Here is a 20,969-nt window from a genome sequence, read left to right on the forward strand (position 1 = left end):
CAGATGCTTTTATCCAAAGTAGGAGAGCATATGAACCATGTGTCAACACGCTAAACAGTACCATTGTTCTGATTCAGCTAGAGTTGTCGGAGATTGAAGATTTGTATTTTATTTCTTGGCAGATCAGATCCTAGTACCTGTGGTCGGTAGGATGCTAGCTTCAGGAACATCTCTTCAGACTTGGCTTTTGCAGGAATTTGTTGATGGAAGAGAACTTTGTCTCTTTGGCCCCTCCCAGAGTGAATTATCAGGTAGGAGCCTCGACCAAATATTAGCCCCTTGAACATTGCGGTGCGACATAGGAAGCACACTGGGCCGAGAGCTGGGGTGCAGCTCGAGTTTCTCTTGATCTACGCATAATCTCTGCCTTTTACGAAAGATTTCCGCAGAATGAAACCACTGTGAGTTTAATGTAATTTTGGACGGCTCCGCTCACAGCAGGCCTTCGTTATTGTGCCAAGAACCGAGCGTTTTAGAATCTGCATCTGTCGGATTGCTTCTGCACATCGTTGTCTCCTAGCTGTTTTGGGACTCTTGGTTTTCACCACGTTTGTTGCAAGTTTATTGTCAGCACCTGCTCAGATAGGTAGAAAATCTTCTGCGATGCACTTCAAAGTGTGATTGTTATTTCGCTTCCTCTGTGCTGGGAAACAGTTGAAGTGCACGTCGGCTCCAGGTCGGAAGAAGACAGCTAAGGCGTCCCATATGGTCTAGCGGTTAGGATTCCTGGTTTTCACACGGCGGCCCGGGTTCAACTCCCGGTATGGGAATTACCATTTTCTCAATTGGTTATTTTCAAATGAAAAAGCTGCTGTTTCACAGTGAGGCTCTGACGAGTAAGCTGTGTAGGAGGTCAAACAAATAGTCACTTATCTCGTATATCAGCCTTTCTTGGCACCTTCTACACATTTTAACTCCTTTGCACAATCCAAATTCAAGTGAGCAAGCAGTATTTACCTTGTATTATATGGTGCGTCCTGAGGTCTCAGGCAACAAGTGCTGGACACAAAGTGCTGCGTTCTGGGTGCCGACAACTGAAAAGTACAGAAGGTACATCTGGGACAATTTTTACGAGATGTCTTTACACTATCTTGACGTTTTTAACCACACCTCTACATGGAGAAAAACTTAAACATCCAAAAGAGCTAAAGTGGGCAGTCATGTGGGTACAAAAAGCTCCCTTTGGTTCTAAAACATAATCTCGGTGAACGACTTCCTAGCAGCAATTAGTGTGCGACATCAGCCTCACGGTGTTGTCAACAAGCCGTACACGCAGAAAGAAATCTTGACCCCGACGTGATTTGAACACGCAACCTTCTGATCTGGAGTCGACGCGCTACCGTTGCGCCACGAGGCCTCTCGCTGGGCAGTCGCCAACGATGGCGCCAGAGAGATGGACAGTTGCACGAAAGCCATCAGGAGACGGCGGCAGAAAGAGACGTCAGATTTGTTGTTCTCGGACAGAGCAACGGTTTGACTTGGAAAGAAACAGCAGAGGTTTGCAAAGTCATAACAACGAACGCCGCCGCACGAAAATATAGCGTCCGTCTTCCGAGAGCCGCCTTTGCAGCATAACGGTTAAGTCGTCAAGTGTTCAGTATTTTCCAAGAAGCTGCCTGACTGTTCTGTCACTAAGCCTGGGAACCGAGGCCTAGGTGAAAGACACCAAGATCAAAAGTCATTTGCACGTCCAACGTGGGCTCGAGCACACGACGCTGAATCTTATCCTATACCGACCCTGACATTAAGAGTCTCATGTTCTACTGACAGAGCATGCCTGGCATACCTTGCTGCACATAAAAGCTGACAAAGCAGGAATGACCCACAAGGACACTCAAGCTCCCCGTCGGGGAATCGAACCCCGGTCTTCCGCGTGACAGGCGGAGATACTGTCCACTATACTAACGAGGACTGGCTTGCAATTGCGGAAATGATTTTTGCCGAACTGCAACCGATATCTCATAGCATTCTCTTTGGAAAAGATTAGTTTTTTGATATTGGATGTGTGCAGGAGGAAGGCTGCTAGCTTGGCTAATTTAGAGTGTTGTGCAGACTTTCTGAATCCTGCTTTGGACCTCGGTGGAATTGTCAACACATCATCACACTTTAATTTGTTGGTTAAAAGAAATTCAGTAGAGGAAGAAGGACGCCGTACTCTATCCATTTGCATTTTTCATTTGGCAGATGCTTTTATCCAAAGTAGGAGAGCATATGAACCATGTGTCAACACGCTAAACAGTACCATTGTTCTGATTCAGCTAGAGTTGTCGGAGATTGAAGATTTGTATTTTATTTCTTGGCAGATCCAGATCCTAGTACCTGTGGTCGGTAGGATGCTAGCTTCAGGAACATCTCTTCAGACTTGGCTTTTGCAGGAATTTGTTGATGGAAGAGAACTTTGTCTCTTTGGCCCCTCCCAGAGTGAATTATCAGGTAGGAGCCTCGACCAAATATTAGCCCCTTGAACATTGCGGTGCGACATAGGAAGCACACTGGGCCGAGAGCTGGTGGGTGCAGCTCGAGTTTCTCTTGATCTACGCATAAATCTTCTGCCTTTTACGAAAGATTTCCGCAGAATGAAACCACTGTGAGTTTAATGTAATTTTGGACGGCTCCGCTCACAGCAGGGCCTTCGTTATTGTGCCAAGAACCCGAGCGTTTTAGAATCTGCATCTGTCGGATTGCTTCTGCACATCGTTGTCTCCTAGCTGTTTTGGGACTCTTGGTTTCACCACGTTTGTTGCAAGTTTATTGTCAGCACCTGCTCAGATAGGTAGAAAATCTTCTGCGATGCACTTCAAATGTGTGATTGTTATTTCGCTTCCTCTGTGCTGGGAAACAGTTGAAGTGCACGTCGGCTCCAGGTCGGAAGAAGACAGCTAAGGCGTCCCATATGGTCTAGCGGTTAGGATTCCTGGTTTTCACCCAGGCGGCCCGGTTCAACTCCCGGTATGGGAATTACCATTTTCTCAATTGGTTATTTCAAATGAAAAAGCTGCTGTTTCACAGTGAGGCTCTGACGAGTAAGCTGTGTAGAGGTCAAACAAATAGTCACTTATCTCGTATATCAGCCTTTCTTGGCACCTTCTACATTTTAACTCCTTTGCACAATCCAAATTCAAGTGAGCAAGCAGTATTTACCTTGTATTATATGGTGCGTCCTGAGGTCTCAGGCAACAAGTGCTGGACACAAAGTGCTGCGTTCTGGGTGCCGACAACTGAAAAGTACAGAAGGTACATCTGGGACAATTTTTACGAGATGTCTTTACACTATCTTGACGTTTTTAACCACACCTCTACATGGAGAAAACCTTAAACATCCAAAAGAGCTAAAGTGGGCAGTCATGTGGGTACAAAAAGCTCCCTTTGGTTCTAAAACATAATCTCGGTGAACGACTTCCTAGCAGCAATTAGTGTGCGACATCAGCCTCACGGTGTTGTCAACAAGCCGTACACGCAGAAAGAATCTTGACCCCGACGTGATTTGAACACGCAACCTTCTGATCTGGAGTCAGACGCGCTACCGTTGCGCCACGAGGCCTCTCGCTGGGCAGTCGCCAACGATGGCGCCAGAGAGATGGACAGTTGCACGAAAGCCATCAGGAGACGGCGGCAGAAAGAGACGTCAGATTTGTTGTTCTCGGACAGAGCAACGGTTTGACTTGGAAAGAAACAGCAGAGGTTTGCAAAGTCATAACAACGAACGCCGCCGCACGAAAATATAGCGTCCGTCTTCCGAGAGCCGCCTTTGCAGCATAACGGTTAAGTCGTCAAGTGTTCAGTATTTTCCAAGAAGCTGCCTGACTGTTCTGTCACTAAGCCTGGGAACCGAGGCCTAGGTGAAAGACACCAAGATCAAAAGTCATTTGCACGTCCAACGTGGGGCTCGAGCACACGACGCTGAATCTTATCCTATACCGACCCTGACATTAAGAGTCTCATGTTCTACTGACAGAGCATGCCTGGCATACCTTGCTGCACATAAAAGCTGACAAAGCAGGAATGACCCACAAGGACACTCAAGCTCCCCGTCGGGGAATCGAACCCCGGTCTTCCGCGTGACAGGCGGAGATACTGTCCACTATACTAACGAGGACTGGCTTGCAATTGCGGAAATGATTTTGTGCCGAACTGCAACCGATATCTCATAGCATTCTCTTTGGAAAAGATTAGTTTTTTGATATTGGATGTGTGCAGGAGGAAGGCTGCTAGCTTGGCTAATTTAGAGTGTTGTGCAGACTTTCTGAATCCTGCTTTGGACCTCGGTGGAATTGTCAACACATCATCACACTTTAATTTGTTGGTTAAAAGAAATTCAGTAGAGGAAGAAGGACGCCGTACTCTATCCATTTGCATTTTTCATTTGGCAGATGCTTTTATCCAAAGTAGGAGAGCATATGAACCATGTGTCAACACGCTAAACAGTACCATTGTTCTGATTCAGCTAGAGTTGTCGGAGATTGAAGATTTGTATTTTATTTCTTGGCAGATCCAGATCCTAGTACCTGTGGTCGGTAGGATGCTAGCTTCAGGAACATCTCTTCAGACTTGGCTTTTGCAGGAATTTGTTGATGGAAGAGAACTTTGTCTCTTTGGCCCCTCCCAGAGTGAATTATCAGGTAGGAGCCTCGACCAAATATTAGCCCCTTGAACATTGCGGTGCGACATAGGAAGCACACTGGGCCGAGAGCTGGTGGGTGCAGCTCGAGTTTCTCTTGATCTACGCATAAATCTTCTGCCTTTTACGAAAGATTTCCGCAGAATGAAACCACTGTGAGTTTAATGTAATTTTGGACGGCTCCGCTCACAGCAGGCCTTCGTTATTGTGCCAAGAACCCGAGCGTTTTAGAATCTGCATCTGTCGGATTGCTTCTGCACATCGTTGTCTCCTAGCTGTTTTGGGACTCTTGGTTTCACCACGTTTGTTGCAAGTTTATTGTCAGCACCTGCTCAGATAGGTAGAAAATCTTCTGCGATGCACTTCAAATGTGTGATTGTTATTTCGCTTCCTCTGTGCTGGGAAACAGTTGAAGTGCACGTCGGCTCCAGGTCGGAAGAAGACAGCTAAGGCGTCCCATATGGTCTAGCGGTTAGGATTCCTGGTTTTCACCCAGGCGGCCCGGGTTCAACTCCCGGTATGGGAATTACCATTTTCTCAATTGGTTATTTTCAAATGAAAAAGCTGCTGTTTCACAGTGAGGCTCTGACGAGTAAGCTGTGTAGGAGGTCAAACAAATAGTCACTTATCTCGTATATCAGCCTTTCTTGGCACCTTCTACATTTTAACTCCTTTGCACAATCCAAATTCAAGTGAGCAAGCAGTATTTACCTTGTATTATATGGTGCGTCCTGAGGTCTCAGGCAACAAGTGCTGGACACAAAGTGCTGCGTTCTGGGTGCCGACAACTGAAAAGTACAGAAGGTACATCTGGGACAATTTTTACGAGATGTCTTTACACTATCTTGACGTTTTTAACCACACCTCTACATGGAGAAAACCTTAAACATCCAAAAGAGCTAAAGTGGGCAGTCATGTGGGTACAAAAAGCTCCCTTTGGTTCTAAAACATAATCTCGGTGAACGACTTCCTAGCAGCAATTAGTGTGCGACATCAGCCTCACGGTGTTGTCAACAAGCCGTACACGCAGAAAGAAATCTTGACCCCGACGTGATTTGAACACGCAACCTTCTGATCTGGAGTCAGACGCGCTACCGTTGCGCCACGAGGCCTCTCGCTGGGCAGTCGCCAACGATGGCGCCAGAGAGATGGACAGTTGCACGAAAGCCATCAGGAGACGGCGGCAGAAAGAGACGTCAGATTTGTTGTTCTCGGACAGAGCAACGGTTTGACTTGGAAAGAAACAGCAGAGGTTTGCAAAGTCATAACAACGAACGCCGCCGCACGAAAATATAGCGTCCGTCTTCCGAGAGCCGCCTTTGCAGCATAACGGTTAAGTCGTCAAGTGTTCAGTATTTTCCAAGAAGCTGCCTGACTGTTCTGTCACTAAGCCTGGGAACCGAGGCCTAGGTGAAAGACACCAAGATCAAAAGTCATTTGCACGTCCAACGTGGGGCTCGAGCACACGACGCTGAATCTTATCCTATACCGACCCTGACATTAAGAGTCTCATGTTCTACTGACAGAGCATGCCTGGCATACCTTGCTGCACATAAAAGCTGACAAAGCAGGAATGACCCACAAGGACACTCAAGCTCCCCGTCGGGGAATCGAACCCCGGTCTTCCGCGTGACAGGCGGAGATACTGTCCACTATACTAACGAGGACTGGCTTGCAATTGCGGAAATGATTTTGTGCCGAACTGCAACCGATATCTCATAGCATTCTCTTTGGAAAAGATTAGTTTTTTGATATTGGATGTGTGCAGGAGGAAGGCTGCTAGCTTGGCTAATTTAGAGTGTTGTGCAGACTTTCTGAATCCTGCTTTGGACCTCGGTGGAATTGTCAACACATCATCACACTTTAATTTGTTGGTTAAAAGAAAGAAATTCAGTAGAGGAAGAAGGACGCCGTACTCTATCCATTTGCATTTTTCATTTGGCAGATGCTTTTATCCAAAGTAGGAGAGCATATGAACCATGTGTCAACACGCTAAACAGTACCATTGTTCTGATTCAGCTAGAGTTGTCGGAGATTGAAGATTTGTATTTTTTTCTTGGCAGATCCAGATCCTAGTACCTGTGGTCGGTAGGATGCTAGCTTCAGGAACATCTCTTCAGACTTGGCTTTTGCAGGAATTTGTTGATGGAAGAGAACTTTGTCTCTTTGGCCCCTCCCAGAGTGAATTATCAGGTAGGAGCCTCGACCAAATATTAGCCCCTTGAACATTGCGGTGCGACATAGGAAGCACACTGGGCCGAGAGCTGGTGGGTGCAGCTCGAGTTTCTCTTGATCTACGCATAAATCTTCTGCCTTTTACGAAAGATTTCCGCAGAATGAAACCACTGTGAGTTTAATGTAATTTTGGACGGCTCCGCTCACAGCAGGCCTTCGTTATTGTGCCAAGAACCCGAGCGTTTTAGAATCTGCATCTGTCGGATTGCTTCTGCACATCGTTGTCTCCTAGCTGTTTTGGGACTCTTGGTTTCACCACGTTTGTTGCAAGTTTATTGTCAGCACCTGCTCAGATAGGTAGAAAATCTTCTGCGATGCACTTCAAATGTGTGATTGTTATTTCGCTTCCTCTGTGCTGGGAAACAGTTGAAGTGCACGTCGGCTCCAGGTCGGAAGAAGACAGCTAAGGCGTCCCATATGGTCTAGCGGTTAGGATTCCTGGTTTTCACCCAGGCGGCCCGGGTTCAACTCCCGGTATGGGAATTACCATTTTCTCAATTGGTTATTTTCAAATGAAAAAGCTGCTGTTTCACAGTGAGGCTCTGACGAGTAAGCTGTGTAGGAGGTCAAACAAATAGTCACTTATCTCGTATATCAGCCTTTCTTGGCACCTTCTACATTTTAACTCCTTTGCACAATCCAAATTCAAGTGAGCAAGCAGTATTTACCTTGTATTATATGGTGCGTCCTGAGGTCTCAGGCAACAAGTGCTGGACACAAAGTGCTGCGTTCTGGGTGCCGACAACTGAAAAGTACAGAAGGTACATCTGGGACAATTTTTACGAGATGTCTTTACACTATCTTGACGTTTTTAACCACACCTCTACATGGAGAAAACCTTAAACATCCAAAAGAGCTAAAGTGGGCAGTCATGTGGGTACAAAAAGCTCCCTTTGGTTCTAAAACATAATCTCGGTGAACGACTTCCTAGCAGCAATTAGTGTGCGACATCAGCCTCACGGTGTTGTCAACAAGCCGTACACGCAGAAAGAAATCTTGACCCCGACGTGATTTGAACACGCAACCTTCTGATCTGGAGTCAGACGCGCTACCGTTGCGCCACGAGGCCTCTCGCTGGGCAGTCGCCAACGATGGCGCCAGAGAGATGGACAGTTGCACGAAAGCCATCAGGAGACGGCGGCAGAAAGAGACGTCAGATTTGTTGTTCTCGGACAGAGCAACGGTTTGACTTGGAAAGAAACAGCAGAGGTTTGCAAAGTCATAACAACGAACGCCGCCGCACGAAAATATAGCGTCCGTCTTCCGAGAGCCGCCTTTGCAGCATAACGGTTAAGTCGTCAAGTGTTCAGTATTTTCCAAGAAGCTGCCTGACTGTTCTGTCACTAAGCCTGGGAACCGAGGCCTAGGTGAAAGACACCAAGATCAAAAGTCATTTGCACGTCCAACGTGGGGCTCGAGCACACGACGCTGAATCTTATCCTACCGACCCTGACATTAAGAGTCTCATGTTCTACTGACAGAGCATGCCTGGCATACCTTGCTGCACATAAAAGCTGACAAAGCAGGAATGACCCACAAGGACACTCAAGCTCCCCGTCGGGGAATCGAACCCCGGTCTTCCGCGTGACAGGCGGAGATACTGTCCACTATACTAACGAGGACTGGCTTGCAATTGCGGAAATGATTTTGTGCCGAACTGCAACCGATATCTCATAGCATTCTCTTTGGAAAAGATTAGTTTTTTGATATTGGATGTGTGCAGGAGGAAGGCTGCTAGCTTGGCTAATTTAGAGTGTTGTGCAGACTTTCTGAATCCTGCTTTGGACCTCGGTGGAATTGTCAACACATCATCACACTTTAATTTGTTGGTTAAAAGAAATTCAGTAGAGGAAGAAGGACGCCGTACTCTATCCATTTGCATTTTTCATTTGGCAGATGCTTTTATCCAAAGTAGGAGAGCATATGAACCATGTGTCAACACGCTAAACAGTACCATTGTTCTGATTCAGCTAGAGTTGTCGGAGATTGAAGATTTGTATTTTATTTCTTGGCAGATCCAGATCCTAGTACCTGTGGTCGGTAGGATGCTAGCTTCAGGAACATCTCTTCAGACTTGGCTTTTGCAGGAATTTGTTGATGGAAGAGAACTTTGTCTCTTTGGCCCCTCCCAGAGTGAATTATCAGGTAGGAGCCTCGACCAAATATTAGCCCCTTGAACATTGCGGTGCGACATAGGAAGCACACTGGGCCGAGAGCTGGTGGGTGCAGCTCGAGTTTCTCTTGATCTACGCATAAATCTTCTGCCTTTTACGAAAGATTTCCGCAGAATGAAACCACTGTGAGTTTAATGTAATTTTGGACGGCTCCGCTCACAGCAGGCCTTCGTTATTGTGCCAAGAACCCGAGCGTTTTAGAATCTGCATCTGTCGGATTGCTTCTGCACATCGTTGTCTCCTAGCTGTTTTGGGACTCTTGGTTTCACCACGTTTGTTGCAAGTTTATTGTCAGCACCTGCTCAGATAGGTAGAAAATCTTCTGCGATGCACTTCAAATGTGTGATTGTTATTTCGCTTCCTCTGTGCTGGGAAACAGTTGAAGTGCACGTCGGCTCCAGGTCGGAAGAAGACAGCTAAGGCGTCCCATATGGTCTAGCGGTTAGGATTCCTGGTTTTCACCCAGGCGGCCCGGGTTCAACTCCCGGTATGGGAATTACCATTTTCTCAATTGGTTATTTTCAAATGAAAAAGCTGCTGTTTCACAGTGAGGCTCTGACGAGTAAGCTGTGTAGGAGGTCAAACAAATAGTCACTTATCTCGTATATCAGCCTTTCTTGGCACCTTCTACATTTTAACTCCTTTGCACAATCCAAATTCAAGTGAGCAAGCAGTATTTACCTTGTATTATATGGTGCGTCCTGAGGTCTCAGGCAACAAGTGCTGGACACAAAGTGCTGCGTTCTGGGTGCCGACAACTGAAAAGTACAGAAGGTACATCTGGGACAATTTTTACGAGATGTCTTTACACTATCTTGACGTTTTTAACCACACCTCTACATGGAGAAAACCTTAAACATCCAAAAGAGCTAAAGTGGGCAGTCATGTGGGTACAAAAAGCTCCCTTTGGTTCTAAAACATAATCTCGGTGAACGACTTCCTAGCAGCAATTAGTGTGCGACATCAGCCTCACGGTGTTGTCAACAAGCCGTACACGCAGAAAGAAATCTTGACCCCGACGTGATTTGAACACGCAACCTTCTGATCTGGAGTCAGACGCGCTACCGTTGCGCCACGAGGCCTCTCGCTGGGCAGTCGCCAACGATGGCGCCAGAGAGATGGACAGTTGCACGAAAGCCATCAGGAGACGGCGGCAGAAAGAGACGTCAGATTTGTTGTTCTCGGACAGAGCAACGGTTTGACTTGGAAAGAAACAGCAGAGGTTTGCAAAGTCATAACAACGAACGCCGCCGCACGAAAATATAGCGTCCGTCTTCCGAGAGCCGCCTTTGCAGCATAACGGTTAAGTCGTCAAGTGTTCAGTATTTTCCAAGAAGCTGCCTGACTGTTCTGTCACTAAGCCTGGGAACCGAGGCCTAGGTGAAAGACACCAAGATCAAAAGTCATTTGCACGTCCAACGTGGGGCTCGAGCACACGACGCTGAATCTTATCCTATACCGACCCTGACATTAAGAGTCTCATGTTCTACTGACAGAGCATGCCTGGCATACCTTGCTGCACATAAAAGCTGACAAAGCAGGAATGACCCACAAGGACACTCAAGCTCCCCGTCGGGGAATCGAACCCCGGTCTTCCGCGTGACAGGCGGAGATACTGTCCACTATACTAACGAGGACTGGCTTGCAATTGCGGAAATGATTTTGTGCCGAACTGCAACCGATATCTCATAGCATTCTCTTTGGAAAAGATTAGTTTTTTGATATTGGATGTGTGCAGGAGGAAGGCTGCTAGCTTGGCTAATTTAGAGTGTTGTGCAGACTTTCTGAATCCTGCTTTGGACCTCGGTGGAATTGTCAACACATCATCACACTTTAATTTGTTGGTTAAAAGAAATTCAGTAGAGGAAGAAGGACGCCGTACTCTATCCATTTGCATTTTTCATTTGGCAGATGCTTTTATCCAAAGTAGGAGAGCATATGAACCATGTGTCAACACGCTAAACAGTACCATTGTTCTGATTCAGCTAGAGTTGTCGGAGATTGAAGATTTGTATTTTATTTCTTGGCAGATCCAGATCCTAGTACCTGTGGTCGGTAGGATGCTAGCTTCAGGAACATCTCTTCAGACTTGGCTTTTGCAGGAATTTGTTGATGGAAGAGAACTTTGTCTCTTTGGCCCCTCCCAGAGTGAATTATCAGGTAGGAGCCTCGACCAAATATTAGCCCCTTGAACATTGCGGTGCGACATAGGAAGCACACTGGGCCGAGAGCTGGTGGGTGCAGCTCGAGTTTCTCTTGATCTACGCATAAATCTTCTGCCTTTTACGAAAGATTTCCGCAGAATGAAACCACTGTGAGTTTAATGTAATTTTGGACGGCTCCGCTCACAGCAGGCCTTCGTTATTGTGCCAAGAACCCGAGCGTTTTAGAATCTGCATCTGTCGGATTGCTTCTGCACATCGTTGTCTCCTAGCTGTTTTGGGACTCTTGGTTTCACCACGTTTGTTGCAAGTTTATTGTCAGCACCTGCTCAGATAGGTAGAAAATCTTCTGCGATGCACTTCAAATGTGTGATTGTTATTTCGCTTCCTCTGTGCTGGGAAACAGTTGAAGTGCACGTCGGCTCCAGGTCGGAAGAAGACAGCTAAGGCGTCCCATATGGTCTAGCGGTTAGGATTCCTGGTTTTCACCCAGGCGGCCCGGGTTCAACTCCCGGTATGGGAATTACCATTTTCTCAATTGGTTATTTTCAAATGAAAAAGCTGCTGTTTCACAGTGAGGCTCTGACGAGTAAGCTGTGTAGGAGGTCAAACAAATAGTCACTTATCTCGTATATCAGCCTTTCTTGGCACCTTCTACATTTTAACTCCTTTGCACAATCCAAATTCAAGTGAGCAAGCAGTATTTACCTTGTATTATATGGTGCGTCCTGAGGTCTCAGGCAACAAGTGCTGGACACAAAGTGCTGCGTTCTGGGTGCCGACAACTGAAAAGTACAGAAGGTACATCTGGGACAATTTTTACGAGATGTCTTTACACTATCTTGACGTTTTTAACCACACCTCTACATGGAGAAAACCTTAAACATCCAAAAGAGCTAAAGTGGGCAGTCATGTGGGTACAAAAAGCTCCCTTTGGTTCTAAAACATAATCTCGGTGAACGACTTCCTAGCAGCAATTAGTGTGCGACATCAGCCTCACGGTGTTGTCAACAAGCCGTACACGCAGAAAGAAATCTTGACCCCGACGTGATTTGAACACGCAACCTTCTGATCTGGAGTCAGACGCGCTACCGTTGCGCCACGAGGCCTCTCGCTGGGCAGTCGCCAACGATGGCGCCAGAGAGATGGACAGTTGCACGAAAGCCATCAGGAGACGGCGGCAGAAAGAGACGTCAGATTTGTTGTTCTCGGACAGAGCAACGGTTTGACTTGGAAAGAAACAGCAGAGGTTTGCAAAGTCATAACAACGAACGCCGCCGCACGAAAATATAGCGTCCGTCTTCCGAGAGCCGCCTTTGCAGCATAACGGTTAAGTCGTCAAGTGTTCAGTATTTTCCAAGAAGCTGCCTGACTGTTCTGTCACTAAGCCTGGGAACCGAGGCCTAGGTGAAAGACACCAAGATCAAAAGTCATTTGCACGTCCAACGTGGGGCTCGAGCACACGACGCTGAATCTTATCCTATACCGACCCTGACATTAAGAGTCTCATGTTCTACTGACAGAGCATGCCTGGCATACCTTGCTGCACATAAAAGCTGACAAAGCAGGAATGACCCACAAGGACACTCAAGCTCCCCGTCGGGGAATCGAACCCCGGTCTTCCGCGTGACAGGCGGAGATACTGTCCACTATACTAACGAGGACTGGCTTGCAATTGCGGAAATGATTTTGTGCCGAACTGCAACCGATATCTCATAGCATTCTCTTTGGAAAAGATTAGTTTTTTGATATTGGATGTGTGCAGGAGGAAGGCTGCTAGCTTGGCTAATTTAGAGTGTTGTGCAGACTTTCTGAATCCTGCTTTGGACCTCGGTGGAATTGTCAACACATCATCACACTTTAATTTGTTGGTTAAAAGAAATTCAGTAGAGGAAGAAGGACGCCGTACTCTATCCATTTGCATTTTTCATTTGGCAGATGCTTTTATCCAAAGTAGGAGAGCATATGAACCATGTGTCAACACGCTAAACAGTACCATTGTTCTGATTCAGCTAGAGTTGTCGGAGATTGAAGATTTGTATTTTATTTCTTGGCAGATCCAGATCCTAGTACCTGTGGTCGGTAGGATGCTAGCTTCAGGAACATCTCTTCAGACTTGGCTTTTGCAGGAATTTGTTGATGGAAGAGAACTTTGTCTCTTTGGCCCCTCCCAGAGTGAATTATCAGGTAGGAGCCTCGACCAAATATTAGCCCCTTGAACATTGCGGTGCGACATAGGAAGCACACTGGGCCGAGAGCTGGTGGGTGCAGCTCGAGTTTCTCTTGATCTACGCATAAATCTTCTGCCTTTTACGAAAGATTTCCGCAGAATGAAACCACTGTGAGTTTAATGTAATTTTGGACGGCTCCGCTCACAGCAGGCCTTCGTTATTGTGCCAAGAACCCGAGCGTTTTAGAATCTGCATCTGTCGGATTGCTTCTGCACATCGTTGTCTCCTAGCTGTTTTGGGACTCTTGGTTTCACCACGTTTGTTGCAAGTTTATTGTCAGCACCTGCTCAGATAGGTAGAAAATCTTCTGCGATGCACTTCAAATGTGTGATTGTTATTTCGCTTCCTCTGTGCTGGGAAACAGTTGAAGTGCACGTCGGCTCCAGGTCGGAAGAAGACAGCTAAGGCGTCCCATATGGTCTAGCGGTTAGGATTCCTGGTTTTCACCCAGGCGGCCCGGGTTCAACTCCCGGTATGGGAATTACCATTTTCTCAATTGGTTATTTTCAAATGAAAAAGCTGCTGTTTCACAGTGAGGCTCTGACGAGTAAGCTGTGTAGGAGGTCAAACAAATAGTCACTTATCTCGTATATCAGCCTTTCTTGGCACCTTCTACATTTTAACTCCTTTGCACAATCCAAATTCAAGTGAGCAAGCAGTATTTACCTTGTATTATATGGTGCGTCCTGAGGTCTCAGGCAACAAGTGCTGGACACAAAGTGCTGCGTTCTGGGTGCCGACAACTGAAAAGTACAGAAGGTACATCTGGGACAATTTTTACGAGATGTCTTTACACTATCTTGACGTTTTTAACCACACCTCTACATGGAGAAAACCTTAAACATCCAAAAGAGCTAAAGTGGGCAGTCATGTGGGTACAAAAAGCTCCCTTTGGTTCTAAAACATAATCTCGGTGAACGACTTCCTAGCAGCAATTAGTGTGCGACATCAGCCTCACGGTGTTGTCAACAAGCCGTACACGCAGAAAGAAATCTTGACCCCGACGTGATTTGAACACGCAACCTTCTGATCTGGAGTCAGACGCGCTACCGTTGCGCCACGAGGCCTCTCGCTGGGCAGTCGCCAACGATGGCGCCAGAGAGATGGACAGTTGCACGAAAGCCATCAGGAGACGGCGGCAGAAAGAGACGTCAGATTTGTTGTTCTCGGACAGAGCAACGGTTTGACTTGGAAAGAAACAGCAGAGGTTTGCAAAGTCATAACAACGAACGCCGCCGCACGAAAATATAGCGTCCGTCTTCCAGAGCCGCCTTTGCAGCATAACGGTTAAGTCGTCAAGTGTTCAGTATTTTCCAAGAAGCTGCCTGACTGTTCTGTCACTAAGCCTGGGAACCGAGGCCTAGGTGAAAGACACCAAGATCAAAAGTCATTTGCACGTCCAACGTGGGGCTCGAGCACACGACGCTGAATCTTATCCTACCGACCCTGACATTAAGAGTCTCATGTTCTACTGACAGAGCATGCCTGGCATACCTTGCTGCACATAAAAGCTGACAAAGCAGGAATGACCCACAAGGACACTCAAGCTCCCCGTCGGGGAATCGAACCCCGGTCTTCCGCGTGACAGGCGGAGATACTGTCCACTATACTAACGAGGACTGGCTTGCAATTGCGGAAATGATTTTGTGCCGAACTGCAACCGATATCTCATAGCATTCTCTTTGGAAAAGATTAGTTTTTTGATATTGGATGTGTGCAGGAGGAAGGCTGCTAGCTTGGCTAATTTAGAGTGTTGTGCAGACTTTCTGAATCCTGCTTTGGACCTCGGTGGAATTGTCAACACATCATCACACTTTAATTTGTTGGTTAAAAGAAATTCAGTAGAGGAAGAAGGACGCCGTACTCTATCCATTTGCATTTTTCATTTGGCAGATGCTTTTATCCAAAGTAGGAGAGCATATGAACCATGTGTCAACACGCTAAACAGTACCATTGTTCTGATTCAGCTAGAGTTGTCGGAGATTGAAGATTTGTATTTTATTTCTTGGCAGATCCAGATCCTAGTACCTGTGGTCGGTAGGATGCTAGCTTCAGGAACATCTCTTCAGACTTGGCTTTTGCAGGAATTTGTTGATGGAAGAGAACTTTGTCTCTTTGGCCCCTCCCAGAGTGAATTATCAGGTAGGAGCCTCGACCAAATATTAGCCCCTTGAACATTGCGGTGCGACATAGGAAGCACACTGGGCCGAGAGCTGGTGGGTGCAGCTCGAGTTTCTCTTGATCTACGCATAAATCTTCTGCCTTTTACGAAAGATTTCCGCAGAATGAAACCACTGTGAGTTTAATGTAATTTTGGACGGCTCCGCTCACAGCAGGCCTTCGTTATTGTGCCAAGAACCCGAGCGTTTTAGAATCTGCATCTGTCGGATTGCTTCTGCACATCGTTGTCTCCTAGCTGTTTTGGGACTCTTGGTTTCACCACGTTTGTTGCAAGTTTATTGTCAGCACCTGCTCAGATAGGTAGAAAATCTTCTGCGATGCACTTCAAATGTGTGATTGTTATTTCGCTTCCTCTGTGCTGGGAAACAGTTGAAGTGCACGTCGGCTCCAGGTCGGAAGAAGACAGCTAAGGCGTCCCATATGGTCTAGCGGTTAGGATTCCTGGTTTTCACCCAGGCGGCCCGGGTTCAACTCCCGGTATGGGAATTACCATTTTCTCAATTGGTTATTTTCAATGAAAAAGCTGCTGTTTCACAGTGAGGCTCTGACGAGTAAGCTGTGTAGGAGGTCAAACAAATAGTCACTTATCTCGTATATCAGCCTTTCTTGGCACCTTCTACATTTTAACTCCTTTGCACAATCCAAATTCAAGTGAGCAAGCAGTATTTACCTTGTATTATATGGTGCGTCCTGAGGTCTCAGGCAACAAGTGCTGGACACAAAGTGCTGCGTTCTGGGTGCCGACAACTGAAAAGTACAGAAGGTACATCTGGGACAATTTTTACGAGATGTCTTTACACTATCTTGACGTTTTTAACCACACCTCTACATGGAGAAAACCTTAAACATCCAAAAGAGCTAAAGTGGGCAGTCATGTGGGTACAAAAAGCTCCCTTTGGTTCTAAAACATAATCTCGGTGAACGACTTCCTAGCAGCAATTAGTGTGCGACATCAGCCTCACGGTGTTGTCAACAAGCCGTACACGCAGAAAGAAATCTTGACCCCGACGTGATTTGAACACGCAACCTTCTGATCTGGAGTCAGACGCGCTACCGTTGCGCCACGAGGCCTCTCGCTGGGCAGTCGCCAACGATGGCGCCAGAGAGATGGACAGTTGCACGAAAGCCATCAGGAGACGGCGGCAGAAAGAGACGTCAGATTTGTTGTTCTCGGACAGAGCAACGGTTTGACTTGGAAAGAAACAGCAGAGGTTTGCAAAGTCATAACAACGAACGCCGCCGCACGAAAATATAGCGTCCGTCTTCCGAGAGCCGCCTTTGCAGCATAACGGTTAAGTCGTCAAGTGTTCAGTATTTTCCAAGAAGCTGCCTGACTGTTCTGTCACTAAGCCTGGGAACCGAGGCCTAGGTGAAAGACACCAAGATCAAAAGTCATTTGCACGTCCAACGTGGGGCTCGAGCACACGACGCTGAATCTTATCCTATACCGACCCTGACATTAAGAGTCTCATGTTCTACTGACAGAGCATGCCTGGCATACCTTGCTGCACATAAAAGCTGACAAAGCAGGAATGACCCACAAGGACACTCAAGCTCCCCGTCGGGGAATCGAACCCCGGTCTTCCGCGTGACAGGCGGAGATACTGTCCACTATACTAACGAGGACTGGCTTGCAATTGCGGAAATGATTTTGTGCCGAACTGCAACCGATATCTCATAGCATTCTCTTTGGAAAAGATTAGTTTTTTGATATTGGATGTGTGCAGGAGGAAGGCTGCTAGCTTGGCTAATTTAGAGTGTTGTGCAGACTTTCTGAATCCTGCTTTGGACCTCGGTGGAATTGTCAACACATCATCACACTTTAATTTGTTGGTTAAAAGAAATTCAGTAGAGGAAGAAGGACGCCGTACTCTATCCATTTGCATTTTTCATTTGGCAGATGCTTTTATCCAAAGTAGGAGAGCATATGAACCATGTGTCAACACGCTAAACAGTACCATTGTTCTGATTCAGCTAGAGTTGTCGGAGATTGAAGATTTGTATTTTATTTCTTGGCAGATCCAGATCCTAGTACCTGTGGTCGGTAGGATGCTAGCTTCAGGAACATCTCTTCAGACTTGGCTTTTGCAGGAATTTGTTGATGGAAGAGAACTTTGTCTCTTTGGCCCCTCCCAGAGTGAATTATCAGGTAGGAGCCTCGACCAAATATTAGCCCCTTGAACATTGCGGTGCGACATAGGAAGCACACTGGGCCGAGAGCTGGTGGGTGCAGCTCGAGTTTCTCTTGATCTACGCATAAATCTTCTGCCTTTTACGAAAGATTTCCGCAGAATGAAACCACTGTGAGTTTAATGTAATTTTGGACGGCTCCGCTCACAGCAGGCCTTCGTTATTGTGCCAAGAACCCGAGCGTTTTAGAATCTGCATCTGTCGGATTGCTTCTGCACATCGTTGTCTCCTAGCTGTTTTGGGACTCTTGGTTTCACCACGTTTGTTGCAAGTTTATTGTCAGCACCTGCTCAGATAGGTAGAAAATCTTCTGCGATGCACTTCAAATGTGTGATTGTTATTTCGCTTCCTCTGTGCTGGGAAACAGTTGAAGTGCACGTCGGCTCCAGGTCGGAAGAAGACAGCTAAGGCGTCCCATATGGTCTAGCGGTTAGGATTCCTGGTTTTCACCCAGGCGGCCCGGGTTCAACTCCCGGTATGGGAATTACCATTTTCTCAATTGGTTATTTTCAAATGAAAAAGCTGCTGTTTCACAGTGAGGCTCTGACGAGTAAGCTGTGTAGGAGGTCAAACAAATAGTCACTTATCTCGTATATCAGCCTTTCTTGGCACCTTCTACATTTTAACTCCTTTGCACAATCCAAATTCAAGTGAGCAAGCAGTATTTACCTTGTATTATATGGTGCGTCCTGAGGTCTCAGGCAACAAGTGCTGGACACAAAGTGCTGCGTTCTGGGTGCCGACAACTGAAAAGTACAGAAGGTACATCTGGGACAATTTTTACGAGATGTCTTTACACTATCTTGACGTTTTTAACCACACCTCTACATGGAGAAAACCTTAAACATCCAAAAGAGCTAAAGTGGGCAGTCATGTGGGTACAAAAAGCTCCCTTTGGTTCTAAAACATAATCTCGGTGAACGACTTCCTAGCAGCAATTAGTGTGCGACATCAGCCTCACGGTGTTGTCAACAAGCCGTACACGCAGAAAGAAATCTTGACCCCGACGTGATTTGAACACGCAACCTTCTGATCTGGAGTCAGACGCGCTACCGTTGCGCCACGAGGCCTCTCGCTGGGCAGTCGCCAACGATGGCGCCAGAGAGATGGACAGTTGCACGAAAGCCATCAGGAGACGGCGGCAGAAAGAGACGTCAGATTTGTTGTTCTCGGACAGAGCAACGGTTTGACTTGGAAAGAAACAGCAGAGGTTTGCAAAGTCATAACAACGAACGCCGCCGCACGAAAATATAGCGTCCGTCTTCCAGAGCCGCCTTTGCAGCATAACGGTTAAGTCGTCAAGTGTTCAGTATTTTCCAAGAAGCTGCCTGACTGTTCTGTCACTAAGCCTGGAACCGAGGCCTAGGTGAAAGACACCAAGATCAAAAGTCATTTGCACGTCCAACGTGGGGCTCGAGCACACGACGCTGAATCTTATCCTATACCGACCCTGACATTAAGAGTCTCATGTTCTACTGACAGAGCATGCCTGGCATACCTTGCTGCACATAAAAGCTGACAAAGCAGGATGACCCACAAGGACACTCAAGCTCCCCGTCGGGGAATCGAACCCCGGTCTTCCCGCGTGACAGGCGGAGATACTGTCCACTATACTAACGAGGACTGGCTTGCAATTGCGGAAATGATTTTGTGCCGAACTGCAACCGATATCTCATAGCATTCTCTTTGGAAAAGATTAGTTTTTTGATATTGGATGTGTGCAGGAGGAAGGCTGCTAGCTTGGCTAATTTAGAGTGTTGTGCAGACTTTCTGAATCCTGCTTTGGACCTCGTGGAATTGTCAACACATCATCACACTTAATTTGTTGGTTAAAAGAAATTCAGTAGAGGAAGAAGGACGCCGTACTCTATCCATTTGCATTTTCATTTGGCAGATGCTTTTATCCAAAGTAGGAGAGCATATGAACCATGTGTCAACACGCTAAACAGTACCATTGTTCTGATTCAGCTAGAGTTGTCGGAGATTGAAGATTTGTATTTTATTTCTTGGCAGATCCAGATCCTAGTACCTGTGGTCGGTAGGATGCTAGCTTCAGGAACATCTCTTCAGACTTGGCTTTTGCAGGAATTTGTTGATGGAAGAGAACTTTGTCTCTTTGGCCCCTCCCAGAGTGAATTATCAGGTAGGAGCCTCGACCAAATATTAGCCCCTTGAACATTGCGGTGCGACATAGGAAGCACACTGGGCCGAGAGCTGGTGGGTGCAGCTCGAGTTTCTCTTGATCTACGCATAAATCTTCTGCCTTTTACGAAAGATTTCCGCAGAATGAAACCACTGTGAGTTTAATGTAATTTTGGACGGCTCCGCTCACAGCAGGCCTTCGTTATTGTGCCAAGAACCCGAGCGTTTAGAATCTGCATCTGTCGGATTGCTTCTGCACATCGTTGTCTCCTAGCTGTTTTGGGACTCTTGGTTTCACCACGTTTGTTGCAAGTTTATTGTCAGCACCTGCTCAGATAGGTAGAAAATCTTCTGCGATGCACTTCAAATGTGTGATTGTTATTTCGCTTCCTCTGTGCTGGGAAACAGTTGAAGTGCACGTCGGCTCCAGGTCGGAAGAAGACAGCTAAGGCGTCCCATATGGTCTAGCGGTTAGGATTCCTGGTTTTCACCCAGGCGGCCCGGGTTCAACTCCCGGTATGGGAATTACCATTTTCTCAATTGGTTATTTTCAAATGAAAAAGCTGCTGTTTCACAGTGAGGCTCTGACGAGTAAGCTGTGTAGGAGGTCAAACAAATAGTCACTTATCTCGATATCAGCCTTTCTTGGCACCTTCTACATTTTAACTCCTTTGCACAATCCAAATTCAAGTGAGCAAGCAGTATTTACCTTGTATTATATGGTGCGTCCTGAGGTCTCAGGCAACAAGTGCTGGACACAAAGTGCTGCGTTCTGGGTGCCGACAACTGAAAAGTACAGAAGGTACATCTGGGACAATTTTTACGAGATGTCTTTACACTATCTTGACGTTTTTAACCACACCTCTACATGGAGAAAACCTTAAACATCCAAAAGAGCTAAAGTGGGCAGTCATGTGGGTACAAAAAGCTCCCTTTGGTTCTAAAACATAATCTCGGTGAACGACTTCCTAGCAGCAATTAGTGTGCGACATCAGCCTCACGGTGTTGTCAACAAGCCGTACACGCAGAAAGAAAT

The 20,969-nt window shown here is 46.6% G+C and overlaps 35 non-coding genes across 35 annotated transcripts; 17 read left to right on the plus strand and 18 right to left on the minus strand.

Moving 5' to 3' along the window:
• Nucleotides 1–1,286: 1,286 nt before the first annotated feature.
• Nucleotides 1,287–1,357, minus strand: trnaw-cca (transfer RNA tryptophan (anticodon CCA)). Its single transcript has one exon. It is a non-coding gene; the product is annotated as a tRNA-Trp (tRNA).
• A 482-nt stretch (nt 1,358–1,839) lies between these two features.
• Nucleotides 1,840–1,911, minus strand: trnad-guc (transfer RNA aspartic acid (anticodon GUC)). The gene has a single exon. It is a non-coding gene; the product is annotated as a tRNA-Asp (tRNA).
• Nucleotides 1,912–2,514: 603 nt separating this feature from the next.
• LOC130421572 (U5 spliceosomal RNA) lies at nt 2,515–2,631 on the plus strand. The gene has a single exon (XR_008906882.1). It is a non-coding gene; the product is annotated as a U5 spliceosomal RNA (small nuclear RNA).
• Nucleotides 2,632–3,469: 838 nt separating this feature from the next.
• Nucleotides 3,470–3,541, minus strand: trnaw-cca (transfer RNA tryptophan (anticodon CCA)). Its single transcript has one exon. It is a non-coding gene; the product is annotated as a tRNA-Trp (tRNA).
• A 483-nt stretch (nt 3,542–4,024) lies between these two features.
• Nucleotides 4,025–4,096, minus strand: trnad-guc (transfer RNA aspartic acid (anticodon GUC)). Its single transcript has one exon. It is a non-coding gene; the product is annotated as a tRNA-Asp (tRNA).
• A 604-nt stretch (nt 4,097–4,700) lies between these two features.
• LOC130421587 (U5 spliceosomal RNA) lies at nt 4,701–4,817 on the plus strand. Its single transcript, XR_008906897.1, has one exon. It is a non-coding gene; the product is annotated as a U5 spliceosomal RNA (small nuclear RNA).
• Nucleotides 4,818–5,072: 255 nt separating this feature from the next.
• trnae-uuc (transfer RNA glutamic acid (anticodon UUC)) lies at nt 5,073–5,144 on the plus strand. The gene has a single exon. It is a non-coding gene; the product is annotated as a tRNA-Glu (tRNA).
• A 514-nt stretch (nt 5,145–5,658) lies between these two features.
• On the minus strand, nt 5,659–5,730 carry trnaw-cca (transfer RNA tryptophan (anticodon CCA)). Its single transcript has one exon. It is a non-coding gene; the product is annotated as a tRNA-Trp (tRNA).
• A 483-nt stretch (nt 5,731–6,213) lies between these two features.
• Nucleotides 6,214–6,285, minus strand: trnad-guc (transfer RNA aspartic acid (anticodon GUC)). The gene has a single exon. It is a non-coding gene; the product is annotated as a tRNA-Asp (tRNA).
• A 607-nt stretch (nt 6,286–6,892) lies between these two features.
• LOC130421588 (U5 spliceosomal RNA) lies at nt 6,893–7,009 on the plus strand. The gene has a single exon (XR_008906898.1). It is a non-coding gene; the product is annotated as a U5 spliceosomal RNA (small nuclear RNA).
• Nucleotides 7,010–7,264: 255 nt separating this feature from the next.
• On the plus strand, nt 7,265–7,336 carry trnae-uuc (transfer RNA glutamic acid (anticodon UUC)). Its single transcript has one exon. It is a non-coding gene; the product is annotated as a tRNA-Glu (tRNA).
• Nucleotides 7,337–7,850: 514 nt separating this feature from the next.
• On the minus strand, nt 7,851–7,922 carry trnaw-cca (transfer RNA tryptophan (anticodon CCA)). The gene has a single exon. It is a non-coding gene; the product is annotated as a tRNA-Trp (tRNA).
• A 481-nt stretch (nt 7,923–8,403) lies between these two features.
• On the minus strand, nt 8,404–8,475 carry trnad-guc (transfer RNA aspartic acid (anticodon GUC)). The gene has a single exon. It is a non-coding gene; the product is annotated as a tRNA-Asp (tRNA).
• A 604-nt stretch (nt 8,476–9,079) lies between these two features.
• LOC130421589 (U5 spliceosomal RNA) lies at nt 9,080–9,196 on the plus strand. The gene has a single exon (XR_008906899.1). It is a non-coding gene; the product is annotated as a U5 spliceosomal RNA (small nuclear RNA).
• Nucleotides 9,197–9,451: 255 nt separating this feature from the next.
• Nucleotides 9,452–9,523, plus strand: trnae-uuc (transfer RNA glutamic acid (anticodon UUC)). Its single transcript has one exon. It is a non-coding gene; the product is annotated as a tRNA-Glu (tRNA).
• A 514-nt stretch (nt 9,524–10,037) lies between these two features.
• On the minus strand, nt 10,038–10,109 carry trnaw-cca (transfer RNA tryptophan (anticodon CCA)). The gene has a single exon. It is a non-coding gene; the product is annotated as a tRNA-Trp (tRNA).
• Nucleotides 10,110–10,592: 483 nt separating this feature from the next.
• On the minus strand, nt 10,593–10,664 carry trnad-guc (transfer RNA aspartic acid (anticodon GUC)). Its single transcript has one exon. It is a non-coding gene; the product is annotated as a tRNA-Asp (tRNA).
• Nucleotides 10,665–11,268: 604 nt separating this feature from the next.
• Nucleotides 11,269–11,385, plus strand: LOC130421590 (U5 spliceosomal RNA). The gene has a single exon (XR_008906900.1). It is a non-coding gene; the product is annotated as a U5 spliceosomal RNA (small nuclear RNA).
• Nucleotides 11,386–11,640: 255 nt separating this feature from the next.
• On the plus strand, nt 11,641–11,712 carry trnae-uuc (transfer RNA glutamic acid (anticodon UUC)). Its single transcript has one exon. It is a non-coding gene; the product is annotated as a tRNA-Glu (tRNA).
• A 514-nt stretch (nt 11,713–12,226) lies between these two features.
• On the minus strand, nt 12,227–12,298 carry trnaw-cca (transfer RNA tryptophan (anticodon CCA)). Its single transcript has one exon. It is a non-coding gene; the product is annotated as a tRNA-Trp (tRNA).
• Nucleotides 12,299–12,781: 483 nt separating this feature from the next.
• trnad-guc (transfer RNA aspartic acid (anticodon GUC)) lies at nt 12,782–12,853 on the minus strand. The gene has a single exon. It is a non-coding gene; the product is annotated as a tRNA-Asp (tRNA).
• A 604-nt stretch (nt 12,854–13,457) lies between these two features.
• On the plus strand, nt 13,458–13,574 carry LOC130421591 (U5 spliceosomal RNA). The gene has a single exon (XR_008906901.1). It is a non-coding gene; the product is annotated as a U5 spliceosomal RNA (small nuclear RNA).
• A 255-nt stretch (nt 13,575–13,829) lies between these two features.
• On the plus strand, nt 13,830–13,901 carry trnae-uuc (transfer RNA glutamic acid (anticodon UUC)). Its single transcript has one exon. It is a non-coding gene; the product is annotated as a tRNA-Glu (tRNA).
• A 514-nt stretch (nt 13,902–14,415) lies between these two features.
• Nucleotides 14,416–14,487, minus strand: trnaw-cca (transfer RNA tryptophan (anticodon CCA)). The gene has a single exon. It is a non-coding gene; the product is annotated as a tRNA-Trp (tRNA).
• A 480-nt stretch (nt 14,488–14,967) lies between these two features.
• On the minus strand, nt 14,968–15,039 carry trnad-guc (transfer RNA aspartic acid (anticodon GUC)). The gene has a single exon. It is a non-coding gene; the product is annotated as a tRNA-Asp (tRNA).
• A 604-nt stretch (nt 15,040–15,643) lies between these two features.
• LOC130421592 (U5 spliceosomal RNA) lies at nt 15,644–15,760 on the plus strand. Its single transcript, XR_008906902.1, has one exon. It is a non-coding gene; the product is annotated as a U5 spliceosomal RNA (small nuclear RNA).
• A 255-nt stretch (nt 15,761–16,015) lies between these two features.
• Nucleotides 16,016–16,087, plus strand: trnae-uuc (transfer RNA glutamic acid (anticodon UUC)). Its single transcript has one exon. It is a non-coding gene; the product is annotated as a tRNA-Glu (tRNA).
• A 513-nt stretch (nt 16,088–16,600) lies between these two features.
• On the minus strand, nt 16,601–16,672 carry trnaw-cca (transfer RNA tryptophan (anticodon CCA)). Its single transcript has one exon. It is a non-coding gene; the product is annotated as a tRNA-Trp (tRNA).
• A 483-nt stretch (nt 16,673–17,155) lies between these two features.
• On the minus strand, nt 17,156–17,227 carry trnad-guc (transfer RNA aspartic acid (anticodon GUC)). The gene has a single exon. It is a non-coding gene; the product is annotated as a tRNA-Asp (tRNA).
• Nucleotides 17,228–17,831: 604 nt separating this feature from the next.
• On the plus strand, nt 17,832–17,948 carry LOC130421593 (U5 spliceosomal RNA). Its single transcript, XR_008906903.1, has one exon. It is a non-coding gene; the product is annotated as a U5 spliceosomal RNA (small nuclear RNA).
• Nucleotides 17,949–18,203: 255 nt separating this feature from the next.
• On the plus strand, nt 18,204–18,275 carry trnae-uuc (transfer RNA glutamic acid (anticodon UUC)). Its single transcript has one exon. It is a non-coding gene; the product is annotated as a tRNA-Glu (tRNA).
• Nucleotides 18,276–18,789: 514 nt separating this feature from the next.
• trnaw-cca (transfer RNA tryptophan (anticodon CCA)) lies at nt 18,790–18,861 on the minus strand. Its single transcript has one exon. It is a non-coding gene; the product is annotated as a tRNA-Trp (tRNA).
• A 480-nt stretch (nt 18,862–19,341) lies between these two features.
• On the minus strand, nt 19,342–19,414 carry trnad-guc (transfer RNA aspartic acid (anticodon GUC)). The gene has a single exon. It is a non-coding gene; the product is annotated as a tRNA-Asp (tRNA).
• Nucleotides 19,415–20,015: 601 nt separating this feature from the next.
• On the plus strand, nt 20,016–20,132 carry LOC130421594 (U5 spliceosomal RNA). Its single transcript, XR_008906904.1, has one exon. It is a non-coding gene; the product is annotated as a U5 spliceosomal RNA (small nuclear RNA).
• Nucleotides 20,133–20,386: 254 nt separating this feature from the next.
• trnae-uuc (transfer RNA glutamic acid (anticodon UUC)) lies at nt 20,387–20,458 on the plus strand. Its single transcript has one exon. It is a non-coding gene; the product is annotated as a tRNA-Glu (tRNA).
• Nucleotides 20,459–20,969: the final 511 nt, after the last annotated feature.

This window comes from Triplophysa dalaica, chromosome 5 (assembly GCF_015846415.1).
Source record: "Triplophysa dalaica isolate WHDGS20190420 chromosome 5, ASM1584641v1, whole genome shotgun sequence".
NCBI classification, from domain to species: Eukaryota; Metazoa; Chordata; class Actinopteri; order Cypriniformes; family Nemacheilidae; genus Triplophysa; species Triplophysa dalaica.